Source organism: Syngnathus typhle, unplaced genomic scaffold (assembly GCF_033458585.1).
Source record: "Syngnathus typhle isolate RoL2023-S1 ecotype Sweden unplaced genomic scaffold, RoL_Styp_1.0 HiC_scaffold_42, whole genome shotgun sequence".
Taxonomy (NCBI): Eukaryota; Metazoa; Chordata; class Actinopteri; order Syngnathiformes; family Syngnathidae; genus Syngnathus; species Syngnathus typhle.
Window position 1 is genome coordinate 587,501 of NW_026871948.1, and position 12,351 is coordinate 599,851.

Below are 12,351 nucleotides of genomic sequence, written 5' to 3' on the forward strand. Positions count from 1 at the left end.
TACTTTACTATGTATCTATAAAATGCATGATTTTGAGAATGATCACGGCTTACGGCCATACTACCCTGAGAACGCCCGATCTCGTCCGATCTCGGAAGCTAAGCAGGGTCGGGCCTGGTTAGTACTTGGACGGGAGACCGCCTGGGAATACCAGGTGCTGTAAGCTTTATTTATTTATTTACTTATTTATTTATTTATTTATTTATTTATTTATTTATTTATTTATTTATTTATTTATTTATTTATTTATTTATTTATTTATTTATTTATTTATTTATTTATTTATTTATTTATTTAACCCCCACTTCAATTGTTAAAGCAAATTTTGACAACACCCATTACGTATGGCATTCGGAAACTGCAAGCCGAGTTTAAACTCCGACATTGAAATTATAACCCGAGTTTCCAACCTATATTGTGTGGCGTCATCCGAAGCATTGTAGTTCACGTCTTTTACCGCTAGAGAGCAGACTATGTACAGTGAATAAAGAGGCTGGCTCCCTGTGAACTCAAAGCAGCAGTTTTTCTTTGTAAAAGAAACCAAAACAACACATTGCGCTTACATGTAGGGTTTTTCCACTTTTCATGACATATACAGAAAAATGCAGGTCGTAATGGCAAATTTGTGCTACCACATAAAAAGCTGTCAATAACTTTTCATGATAACCATGTTTCCATGAAATGCCCTTTCAGGGGCGATTGTATCTATAGAATGCATGATTTTGAGAGTGCTCACGGCTTACGGCCATACTACCCTGAGAACGCCCGATCTCGTCCGATCTCGGAAGCTGAGCAGGGTCGGGCCTGGTTAGTACTTGGATGGGAGACCGCCTGGGAATACCAGGTGCTGTAAGCTTTTTTTATTTATTTACTTACTTACTTACTTACTTACTTATTTATTTATTTATTTATTTATTTATTTATTTATTTATTTATTTATTTATTTACCCCCCACTTCAATTGTTAAAGCAAATTTTGACAACACCCATTACGTATGGCATTCGGAAACTGCAAGCCGAGTTTAAACTCCGACATTGAAATTATAACCCGAGTTTCCAACCTATATTGTGTGGCGTCATCCGAAGCATTGTAGTTCACGTCTTTTACCGCTAGAGAGCAGACTATGTACAGTGAATAAAGAGGCTGGCTCCCTGTGAACTCAAAGCAGCAGTTTTTCTTTGTAAAAGAAACCAAAACAACACATTGCGCTTACATGTAGGGTTTTTCCACTTTTCATGACATATACAGCAAAATGCAGGTCGTAATGGCAAATTTGTGCTACCACATAAAAAGCTGTCAATAACTTTTCATGATAACCATGTTTCCATGAAATGCCCTTTCAGGGGCGATTGTATCTATAGAATGCATGATTTTGAGAGTGCTCACGGCTTACGGCCATACTACCCTGAGAACGCCCGATCTCGTCCGATCTCGGAAGCTGAGCAGGGTCGGGCCTGGTTAGTACTTGGATGGGAGACCGCCTGGGAATACCAGGTGCTGTAAGCTTTATTTATTTATTGATTGATTGATTGATTGATTTATTGATTGATTGATTGATTGATTGATTTATTTATTTACTTACTTATTTATTTATTTACTTACTTATTTACTTACTTACTTACTTACTTACTTACTTACTTACTTACTTACTTACTTACTTACTTACTTACTTACAACACCCATTACGTATGGCATTCGGAAACTGCAACCCGAGTTTAAACTCCGACATTGAAATTATAACCCGAGTTTCCAACCTGTGGCGTCATCCGTAGCATTATATATAAAATGCATGATTTTGAGAATGATCACGGCTTACGGCCATACTACCCTGAGAACGCCCGATATCGTCTGATCTCGTAAGCTAAGCAGGGTCGGGCCTGGTTAGTACTTGGATGGGAGACCGCCTGGGAATACCAGGTGCTGTAAGCTTTATTTATTTATTTATTTATTTATTTATTTATTTATTTATTTATTTATTTATTTATTTATTTATTTATTTACTTACTTACTTACTTACTTACAACACCCATTACGTATGGCGTTCGGAAACTGCAACCCGAGTTTAAACTCCGACATTGAAATTATAACCCGAGTTTCCAACCTAGTGGCGTCATCCGTAGCATTATATATAAAATGCACGATTTTGAGTGTGATCACGGCTTACGGCCGTACTACCCTGAGAACGCCCGATCTCGTCCGATCTCGGAAGCTAAGCAAGGTCAGGCCTGGTTAGTACTTGGATGGGAGACCGCCTGGGAATACCAGGTGCTGTAAGCTTTATTTATTTATTTATTTATTTATTTATTTATTTATTTACTTACTTACTTACTTACTCATTTATTTATTTATTTATTTATTTATTTATTTATTTATTTATTTATTTATTTATTTATTTATTTATTTATTTATTTATTTATTTATTTTCCCCCCACTTCAATTGTTAAAGCAAATTTTGACAACACCCATTACGTATGGCATTTGGAAACTGCAACCCGAGTTTAAACTCCGACATTGAAATTATAACCCGAGTTTCCAACCTATATAGTGGCGTCATCCGTAGCATTATATATAAAATTTACGATTTTGAATGTGATCACGGCTTACGGCCATACTACCCTGAGAACGCCCGAACTCATCCGATCTCGGAAGCTAAGCAGGGTCGGGCCTGGTTAGTACTTGGATGGGAGACCGCCTGGGAATACCAGGTATTTATTTATTTATTTATTTATTTATTTATTTATTTATTTATTTATTTATTTACTTACTTACTTACTTACTTACTTACTTACTTACTTACTTACTTACTTACTTACTTAATTACAACACCCATTACGTATGGCATTCGGAAACTGCAACCCGAGTTTAAACTCCGACATTGAAATTATAACCCGAGTTTCCAACCTGTGGCGTCATCCGTAGCATTATATATAAAATGCATGATTTTGAGAATGATCACGGCTTACGGCCATACCACCCTGAGAACGCCCGATCTCGTCTGATCTCGTAAGCTAAGCAGGGTCGGGCCTGGTTAGTACTTGGATGGGAGACCGCCTGGGAATACCAGGTGCTGTAAGCTTTATTTATTTATTTATTTATTTATTTATTTATTTACTTACTTACCGTTTTTATCTGTGTATAGTGCGCCCCCATGTATAGTACGCACCCCTAACAATGGCATGCTGATGCTGGAAAAAAGCTTGTACCCATGTATAATACGCACCCAATTTTTATGAATTTTTTTAAAAAAAAATTTTATTTTTTTTTATTTATTTTTTTTTTAAGTCCCAAAGATCGTCACACACGCAGGGAGGCAATGGGTCCCATTTTTAAAGTCTTTGGTATGGTCTTAACTAGGCTGGATGTCATTTTTTTTGTTGGCGTTGATTTCTCCGACTGCCCCTAAACGCACCACCGCGCTCCGTGCGCACACGGCGGCTCTGTATGGGAGAGACGTTGAAGAGGAATAAAAACACCCTTGGAAACCAAAACTTGCCCCTCGACGTGACTCGGAGCCGCAACAAATGTTTCGGATTTGTGTAGGGTACATTGTGACAGACGGCAAACTAGCAGGTGATCGAACGAGCGTCTGATACAAGAGCATTGCGGTCGTATGGAGCGTGTTTGAAATGAACAGCAGAGACGAAAGGAACAAGGCAAAGTGTTGTGAAATAAAATATTACCTGTAATACGCATTTTGTTATTTGCTGATTGAAACTGCTAATTAAACTGTGAATTGAAACTAATAGGTGGAGAACTGAACTCTCGCTCTTTATATAGCTGACGTGTCTTGCGCAACCGTTCTGCGCATCTGTAATGGCGGCCTCCGTATGACGTCCGGTCCGCGATGGAGATTAAAAAACAAACAATATTTGACAATAACACACCATCGAGGATTGCACCATCGCATCAAACGATGTGTCGTCAATTATGAATTTTACTAAGTGTGTTGGGCAGGATGGCTGAATGCGATGCGCGATTGACAACAAACAAGAAGAAAGGTGAGTTTTATTTCGGGGGAGATTTGTCATGTCTCGTCCCCAGTTTTGCTATGTGTCTAGGTTGCCATAGTTTCTGTTCGTGTCACCCCGCTCTTCCTGTGTCACCTCAATCGATGTAACGTGTTTTGTATTTAAGTCCTGTCTGCACCTCGCTCACCGTTGGATCATTGCATGTGTTACTGTCATTCTGTTCCTGTCTTTGGTAATGTCACCCTGTCTTTTTGTTCCACGACTTTGTCGGTCAGTCCTGTTGTTGGTTTTGTTGTACCATGACTTTATTTAAAAAAAAAAAAAAAAAAAAAATTAAAAAAAAAAAAAAATTAAAAAATTTTTTCTTTGTACCCATGTATAATACGCACCCCAGATTTTAGGACAATAAATTAGTAAAATATTGCGCACTATACACGGAAAAAAACGGTACTCTTTATCCTTCCCCTTATCATTTTCAACGCTTATCATTTGTACCTTTTTTGTAACATTTGTAACATTTCATTTTTAACGCTTATCATTTGTACCTTTTTGTAACATGTATTTGTAACATTTTCCCATTTATTTCACAATTATTTCTTTCCCTTTTCATTCTTCCCGCTCATCATTTTTAACGCTTAACGTTTCTAAATTAACATCTGCCTTCGCCTTCACACGCAATTTCTACCGAAATTGCAATTCTAGTTATTTGTTTGTGATTGATATTTGTGTGAAGGCGAAGGCCTTCACACATTGTTATTGTGTGAAGGCGAAGGCCTTCACACATTGTTATTCTACTTTATTGTGTGAAGGCGAAGGCCTTCACACATTGATATTGTACTTTATTATTAAACAACTTATTCCTCCCACTTTTTTGACATCCAACTACTCCCACATGCTTCAACCGATTCACCTCGTTCAAACTTTCACACGTTCCAAAAATTCATGGCACGCTTGCCAGTATTTTTCGCGTTCATAACATTTACCGTTTTTAAGTAATTAGCAAATTTGTGCCTTTTATTTCCCCATTCATTCTTAATAGAAATGTCAACCCGAGCCAGTTTCCTGTAGTGGGTTCGATTCCCACATTGGGCGTCATTAATTATTTTACTCTTTATTCTTCCCGCTTATCATTTTCAACGCTTATCATTTGTAACTAACATTCGCATTCAACATTCATTACATTAAGCAATTTCCACCACTTTGATTACGTATTCGCATTCAACAAACACATTCATTACATTAACCAAATTCAACCGGTATGTAAACAGGGACACAATTAGCTCGTGGGAAACACAAGTGATTCCAGTACACGAGCATCTTTCCCGAGTGGTATCAAAACCCGCGTCAGTTCGATTCCCACATTGGGCGTCATTATTTATTTTACTCTTTATCCTTCCCCTTATCATTTTCAACGCTTATCATTTGTACCTTTTTTGTAACATTTGTAACATTTCATTTTTAACGCTTATCATTTGTACCTTTTTGTAACATGTATTTGTAACATTTTCCCATTTATTTCACAATTATTTCTTTCCCTTTTCATTCTTCCCGCTCATCATTTTTAACGCTTAACGTTTCTAAATTAACATCTGCCTTCGCCTTCACACGCAATTTCTTCCGAAATTGCAATTCTAGTTGTGTGAAGGCGAAGGCCTTCACACATTGTTATTCTACTTTATTATTATTATTTTTTTTATTCTTATTATTAAACAACTTATTCCTCCCACTTTTTTGACATCTAACTACTCCCACATGCTTCAACCGATTCACCTCGTTCAAACTTTCACACGTTCCAAAAATTCATGGCAAGCTTGCCACCTTTTTTCCCCTTCATAACATTTACCGTTTTTAAGTAATTAGCAAATTTGTGCCTTTTATTTCCCCATTCATTCTTAATGGCAATGTCAACCCGAGCCAGTTTCCTGTAGTGGGTTCGATTCCCACATTGGGCGTCATTAATTATTCTACTCTTTATTCTTCCCGCTTATCATTTTCAACGCTTATCATTTGTAACTAACATTCGCATTCAACATTCATTACATTAAGCAATTTCCACCACTTTGATTACGTATTCGCATTCAACAAACACATTCATTACATTAACCAATTTCAACCGCGACATAGTAAGGGACTCAATTAGCTCGTGGGAAACACAAGTGATTCCAGTACACGAGCATCATTCCCGAGTGGTATCAAAACCCGCGTCAGTTCGATTCCCACATTGGGCGTCATTATTTATTTTACTCTTTATCCTTCACGGTTATCATTTTCAACGGTTATCATTTGTAACTTTTGTCATTCGCATTCAACATTCATTACATTAAGCAATTTCCACCACTTTGATTACGCATTCGCATTCAACAAACACATTCATTACATTAACCAAATTCAACCAGCAAGAAGGAAGGATCCTCATTAGCTCAGTCGGAAACACAATGGAAATGTCAACCCGAGCCAGTTTCCTGTAGTGGGTTCGATTCCCACATTGGGAGTCATAAATTATTTTACTCTTTATTCTTCCCCCTTATCATTTTCAACGCTTATCATTTGTACCTTTTTTGTAACATTTGTAACGTTTCATTTTTAACGCTTATCATTTGTACCTTTTTGTAACATGTATTTGTAACATTTTCCCATTTATTTCACAATTATCTATTTTCCCTTTGTATTCTTCCCGCTCATCATTTTTAACGCTTAACGTTTGTAACTTAACATCTGCCTTCGCCTTCACATGCAATTTCTTTTGAAATTGCAATTCTAGTTGTGTGAAGGCGAAGGCCTTCACACATTGATATTGTACTTTATTATTAAACAACTTATTCCTCCCACTTTTTTGACATCTAACTACTCCCACATGCTTCAACCGATTCACCTCGTTCAACCTTTCACACGTTCCAAAAATTCATGGCACGCTTGCCAGTATTTTTCGCGTTCATAACATTTACCGTTTTTAAGTAATTAGCAAATTTGTGCCTTTTATTTCCCCATTCATTCTTAATGGCAATGTCAACCCGAGCCAGTTTCCTGTAGTGGGTTCGATTCCCACATTGGGCGTCATTAATTATTTTACTCTTTATCCTTCCCGGTTATCATTTTCAACGGTTATCATTTGTAACTTTTGTCATTCGCATCCAACATTCATTACATTAAGCAATTTCCACCACTTTGATTACGCATTCGCATTCAACAAACACATTCATTACATTAACCAGATTCAACCAGCAAGAAGGAAGGATCCTCATTAGCTCAGTCGGAAACACAATGGAAATGTCAACCCGAGCCAGTTTCCTGTAGTGGGTTCGATTCCCACATTGGGAGTCATAAATTATTTTACTCTTTATTCTTCCCCCTTATCATTTTCAACGCTTATTATTTGTACCTTTTTTGTAACATTTGTAACGTTTCATTTTTAACGCTTATCATTTGTACCTTTTTGTAACATGTATTTGTAACATTTTCCCATTTATTTCACAATTATCTATTTTCCCTTTGAATTCTTCCCGCTCATCATTTTTAACGCTTAACGTTTGTAACTTAACATCTGCCTTCGCCTTCACACGCAATTTCTTCCGAAATTGCAATTCTAGTTATTATTATTAAACAACTTATTCCTCCCACTTTTTTGACATCTAACTACTCCCACATGCTTCAACCGATTCACCTCGTTCAAACTTTCACACGTTCCAAAAATTCATGGCAAGCTTGCCACTTTTTTTCTCGTTCATAACATTTACCGTTTTTAAGTAATTAGCAAATTTGTGCCTTTTATTTCCCCATTCATTCTTAATGGCAATGTCAACCCGAGCCAGTTTCCTGTAGTGGGTTCGATTCCCACATTGGGCGTCATTAATTTTTTTACTCTTTATTCTTCCCGCTCATCATTTTCAACGCTTATCATTTGTAACTAACATTCGCATTCAACATTCATTACATTAAGCAATTTCCACCACTTTGATTACGCATTCGCATTCAACAAACACATTCATTACATTAACCAATTGCAACCACGACATAGTAAGGGACTCAATTAGCTCGTGGGAAACACAAGTGATTCCAGTACACGAGCATCATTCCCGAGTGGTATCAAAACCCGCGTCAGTTCGATTCCCACATTGGGCGTCATTATTTATTTTACTCTTTATCCTTCCCGGTTATCATTTTCAACGGTTATCATTTGTAACTTTTGTCATTCGCATTCAACATTCATTACATTAAGCAATTTCCACCACTTTGATTACGCATTCGCATTCAACAAACACATTCATTACATTAACCAAATTCAACCGGCAAGAAGGAAGGATCCTCATTAGCTCAGTCGGAAACACAATGGAAATGTCAACCCGAGCCAGTTTCCTGTAGTGGGTTCGATTCCCACATTGGGAGTCATAAATTATTTTACTCTTTATTCTTCCCCCTTATCATTTTCAACGCTTATCATTTGTACCTTTTTTGTAACATTTGTAACGTTTCATTTTTAACGCTTATCATTTGTACCTTTTTGTAACATGTATTTGTAACATTTTCCCATTTATTTCACAATTATCTATTTTCCCTTTGTATTCTTCCCGCTCATCATTTTTAACGCTTAACGTTTGTAACTTAACATCTGCCTTCGCCTTCACACGCAATTTCTTCCGAAATTGCAATTCTAGTTCTACTTTATTATTATTTTTATTAAACAACTTATTCCTCCCACTTTTTTGACATCCAACTACTCCCACAGGCTTCAACCGATTCACCTCGTTCAACCTTTCACACGTTCCAAAAATTCATGGCAAGCTTGCCACTTTTTTTCTCGTTCATAACATTTACCGTTTTTAAGTAATTAGCAAATTTGTGCCTTTTATTTCCCCATTCATTCTTAATGGCAATGTCAACCCGAGCCAGTTTCCTGTAGTGGGTTCAATTCCCACTTTGGGCGTCATAAATTATTTTACTCTTTATTCTTCCCCCTTATCATTTGTACCTTTTTTGTAACATTTGTAACATTTCATTTTTAACGCTTATCATTTGTACCTTTTTGTAACATGTATTTGTAACATTTTCCCATTTATTTCACAATAATTTATTTTCCCTTTCTACTCTTCCCGCTCATCATTTTTAATGCTTAACGTTTGTAAATTAACATCTGCCTTCGCCTTCACACGCAATTTCTTCCGAAATTGCAATTCTAGTCTACTTTATTGTGTGAAGGCGAAGGCCTTCACACATTGTTATTCTACTTTATTGTGTGAAGGCGAAGGCCTTCACACATTGATATTTGTGTGAAGGCGAAGGCCTTCACACATTGATATTGTACTTTATTATTAAACAACTTATTCCTCCCACTTTTTTGACATCTAACTACTCCCACATGCTTCAACCGATTCACCTCGTTCAACCTTTCACACGTTCCAAAAATTCATGGCACGCTTGCCAGTATTTTTCGCGTTCATAACATTTACCGTTTTTAAATAATTAGCAAATTTGTGCCTTTTATTTCCCCATTCATTCTTAATGGCAATGTCAACCCGAGCCAGTTTCCTGTAGTGGGTTCGATTCCCACATTGGGCGTCATTAATTATTTTACTCTTTATTCTTCCCGCTTATCATTTTCAACGCTTATCATTTGTAACTAACATTCGCATTCAACATTCATTACATTAAGCAATTTCCACCACTTTGATTACGTATTCGCATTCAACAAACACATTCATTACATTAACCAATTGCAACCACGACATAGTAAGGGACTCAATTAGCTCGTGGGAAACACAAGTGATTCCAGTACACGAGCATCATTCCCGAGTGGTATCAAAACCCGCGTCAGTTCGATTCCCACATTGGGCGTCATTATTTATTTTACTCTTTATCCTTCCCGGTTATCATTTTCAACGGTTATCATTTGTAACTTTTGTCATTCGCATTCAACATTCATTACATTAAGCAATTTCCACCACTTTGATTACGCATTCGCATTCAACAAACACATTCATTACATTAACCAAATTCAACAGGTACTGAGGTAGGAACCTGATTAGCTCAGTTGGAAACACAATGGCATTGTCAACCTGCGCCAGTTTCCTGTAGTGGGTTCGATTCCCACTTTGGGCGTCATAAATTATTTTACTCTTTATTCTTCCCCCTTATCATTTGTACCTTTTTTGTAACATTTGTAACGTTTCATTTTTAACGCTTATCATTTGTACCTTTTTGTAACATGTATTTGTAACATTTTCCCATTTATTTCACAATTATCTATTTTCCCTTTGTATTCTTCCCGCTCATCATTTTTAACGCTTAACGTTTGTAACTTAACATCTGCCTTCGCCTTCACACGCAATTTCTTCCGAAATTGCAATTCTAGTGTACTTTATTATTAAACAACTTATTCCTCCCACTTTTTTGACATCAAACTACTCCCACATGCTTCAACCAATTCACCTCGTTCAAACTTTCACACGTTCCAAAAATTCATGGCACGCTTGCCAGTATTTTTCGCGTTCATAACATTTACCGTTTTTAAGTAATTAGCAAATTTGTGCCTTTTATTTCCCCATTCATTCTTAATGGCAATGTCAACCCGAGCCAGTTTCCTGTAGTGGGTTCGATTCCCACATTGGGCGTCATTAATTATTTTACTCTTTATTCTTCCCGCTTATCATTTTCAACGCTTATCATTTGTAACTAACATTCGCATTCAACATTCATTACATTAAGCAATTTCCACCACTTTGATTACGTATTCGCATTCAACAAACACATTCATTACATTAACCAATTTCAACCATGACATAGTAAGGGACTCAATTAGCTCGTGGGAAACACAAGTGATTCCAGTACACGAGCATCATTCCCGAGTGGTATCAAAACCCGCGTCAGTTCGATTCCCACATTGGGCGTCATTATTTATTTTACTCTTTATCCTTCACGGTTATCATTTTCAACGGTTATCATTTGTAACTTTTGTCATTCGCATTCAACATTCATTACATTAAGCAATTTCCACCACTTTGATTACGCATTCGCATTCAACAAACACATTCATTACATTAACCAGATTCAACCAGCAAGAAGGAAGGATCCTCATTAGCTCAGTCGGAAACACAATGGAAATGTCAACCCGAGCCAGTTTCCTGTAGTGGGTTCGATTCCCACATTGGGAGTCATAAATTATTTTACTCTTTATTCTTCCCCCTTATCATTTTCAACGCTTATCATTTGTACCTTTTTTGTAACATTTGTAACGTTTCATTTTTAACGCTTATCATTTGTACCTTTTTGTAACATGTATTTGTAACATTTTCCCATTTATTTCACAATTATCTATTTTCCCTTTGTATTCTTTCCGCTCATCATTTTTAACGCTTAACGTTTGTAACTTAACATCTGCCTTCGCCTTCACATGCAATTTCTTTTGAAATTGCAATTCTAGTTGTGTGAAGGCGAAGGCCTTCACACATTGATATTGTACTTTATTATTAAACAACTTATTCCTCCCACTTTTTTGACATCTAACTACTCCCACATGCTTCAACCGATTCACCTCGTTCAACCTTTCACACGTTCCAGCAATTCATGGCACGCTTGCCAGTATTTTTCGCGTTCATAACATTTACCGTTTTTAAGTAATTAGCAAATTTGTGCCTTTTATTTCCCCATTCATTCTTAATGGCAATGTCAACCCGAGCCAGTTTCCTGTAGTGGGTTCGATTCCCACATTGGGCGTCATTAATTATTTTACTCTTTATCCTTCCCGGTTATCATTTTCAACGGTTATCATTTGTAACTTTTGTCATTCGCATCCAACATTCATTACATTAAGCAATTTCCACCACTTTGATTACGCATTCGCATTCAACAAACACATTCATTACATTAACCAGATTCAACCAGCAAGAAGGAAGGATCCTCATTAGCTCAGTCGGAAACACAATGGAAATGTCAACCCGAGCCAGTTTCCTGTAGTGGGTTCGATTCCCACATTGGGAGTCATAAATTATTTTACTCTTTATTCTTCCCCCTTATCATTTTCAACGCTTATTATTTGTACCTTTTTTGTAACATTTGTAACGTTTCATTTTTAACGCTTATCATTTGTACCTTTTTGTAACATGTATTTGTAACATTTTCCCATTTATTTCACAATTATCTATTTTCCCTTTGAATTCTTCCCGCTCATCATTTTTAACGCTTAACGTTTGTAACTTAACATCTGCCTTCGCCTTCACACGCAATTTCTTCCGAAATTGCAATTCTAGTTGTGTGAAGGCGAAGGCCTTCACACATTGTTATTCTACTTTATTATTATTTTTATTAAACAACTTATTCCTCCCACTTTTTTGACATCCAACTACTCCCACATGCTTCAACCGATTCACCTCGTTCAAACTTTCACACGTTC

The 12,351-nt window shown here is 36.8% G+C and overlaps 6 non-coding genes and 1 pseudogene across 6 annotated transcripts; all 7 read left to right on the forward strand.

Moving 5' to 3' along the window:
* Window positions 1-47: 47 nt before the first annotated feature.
* LOC133148014 (5S ribosomal RNA) lies at window positions 48-166 on the forward strand. The gene has a single exon (XR_009712236.1). It is a non-coding gene; the product is annotated as a 5S ribosomal RNA (ribosomal RNA).
* A 571-nt stretch (window positions 167-737) lies between these two features.
* On the forward strand, window positions 738-856 carry LOC133148257 (5S ribosomal RNA). The gene has a single exon (XR_009712467.1). It is a non-coding gene; the product is annotated as a 5S ribosomal RNA (ribosomal RNA).
* A 531-nt stretch (window positions 857-1,387) lies between these two features.
* LOC133148258 (5S ribosomal RNA) lies at window positions 1,388-1,506 on the forward strand. Its single transcript, XR_009712468.1, has one exon. It is a non-coding gene; the product is annotated as a 5S ribosomal RNA (ribosomal RNA).
* Window positions 1,507-1,810: 304 nt separating this feature from the next.
* LOC133147603 (5S ribosomal RNA) lies at window positions 1,811-1,929 on the forward strand. The gene has a single exon (XR_009711911.1). It is a non-coding gene; the product is annotated as a 5S ribosomal RNA (ribosomal RNA).
* Window positions 1,930-2,158: 229 nt separating this feature from the next.
* Window positions 2,159-2,277, forward strand: LOC133147332 (5S ribosomal RNA). Its single transcript, XR_009711652.1, has one exon. It is a non-coding gene; the product is annotated as a 5S ribosomal RNA (ribosomal RNA).
* Window positions 2,278-2,598: 321 nt separating this feature from the next.
* LOC133147811 (5S ribosomal RNA) lies at window positions 2,599-2,716 on the forward strand (annotated as a pseudogene).
* A 241-nt stretch (window positions 2,717-2,957) lies between these two features.
* On the forward strand, window positions 2,958-3,076 carry LOC133147882 (5S ribosomal RNA). The gene has a single exon (XR_009712112.1). It is a non-coding gene; the product is annotated as a 5S ribosomal RNA (ribosomal RNA).
* Window positions 3,077-12,351: the final 9,275 nt, after the last annotated feature.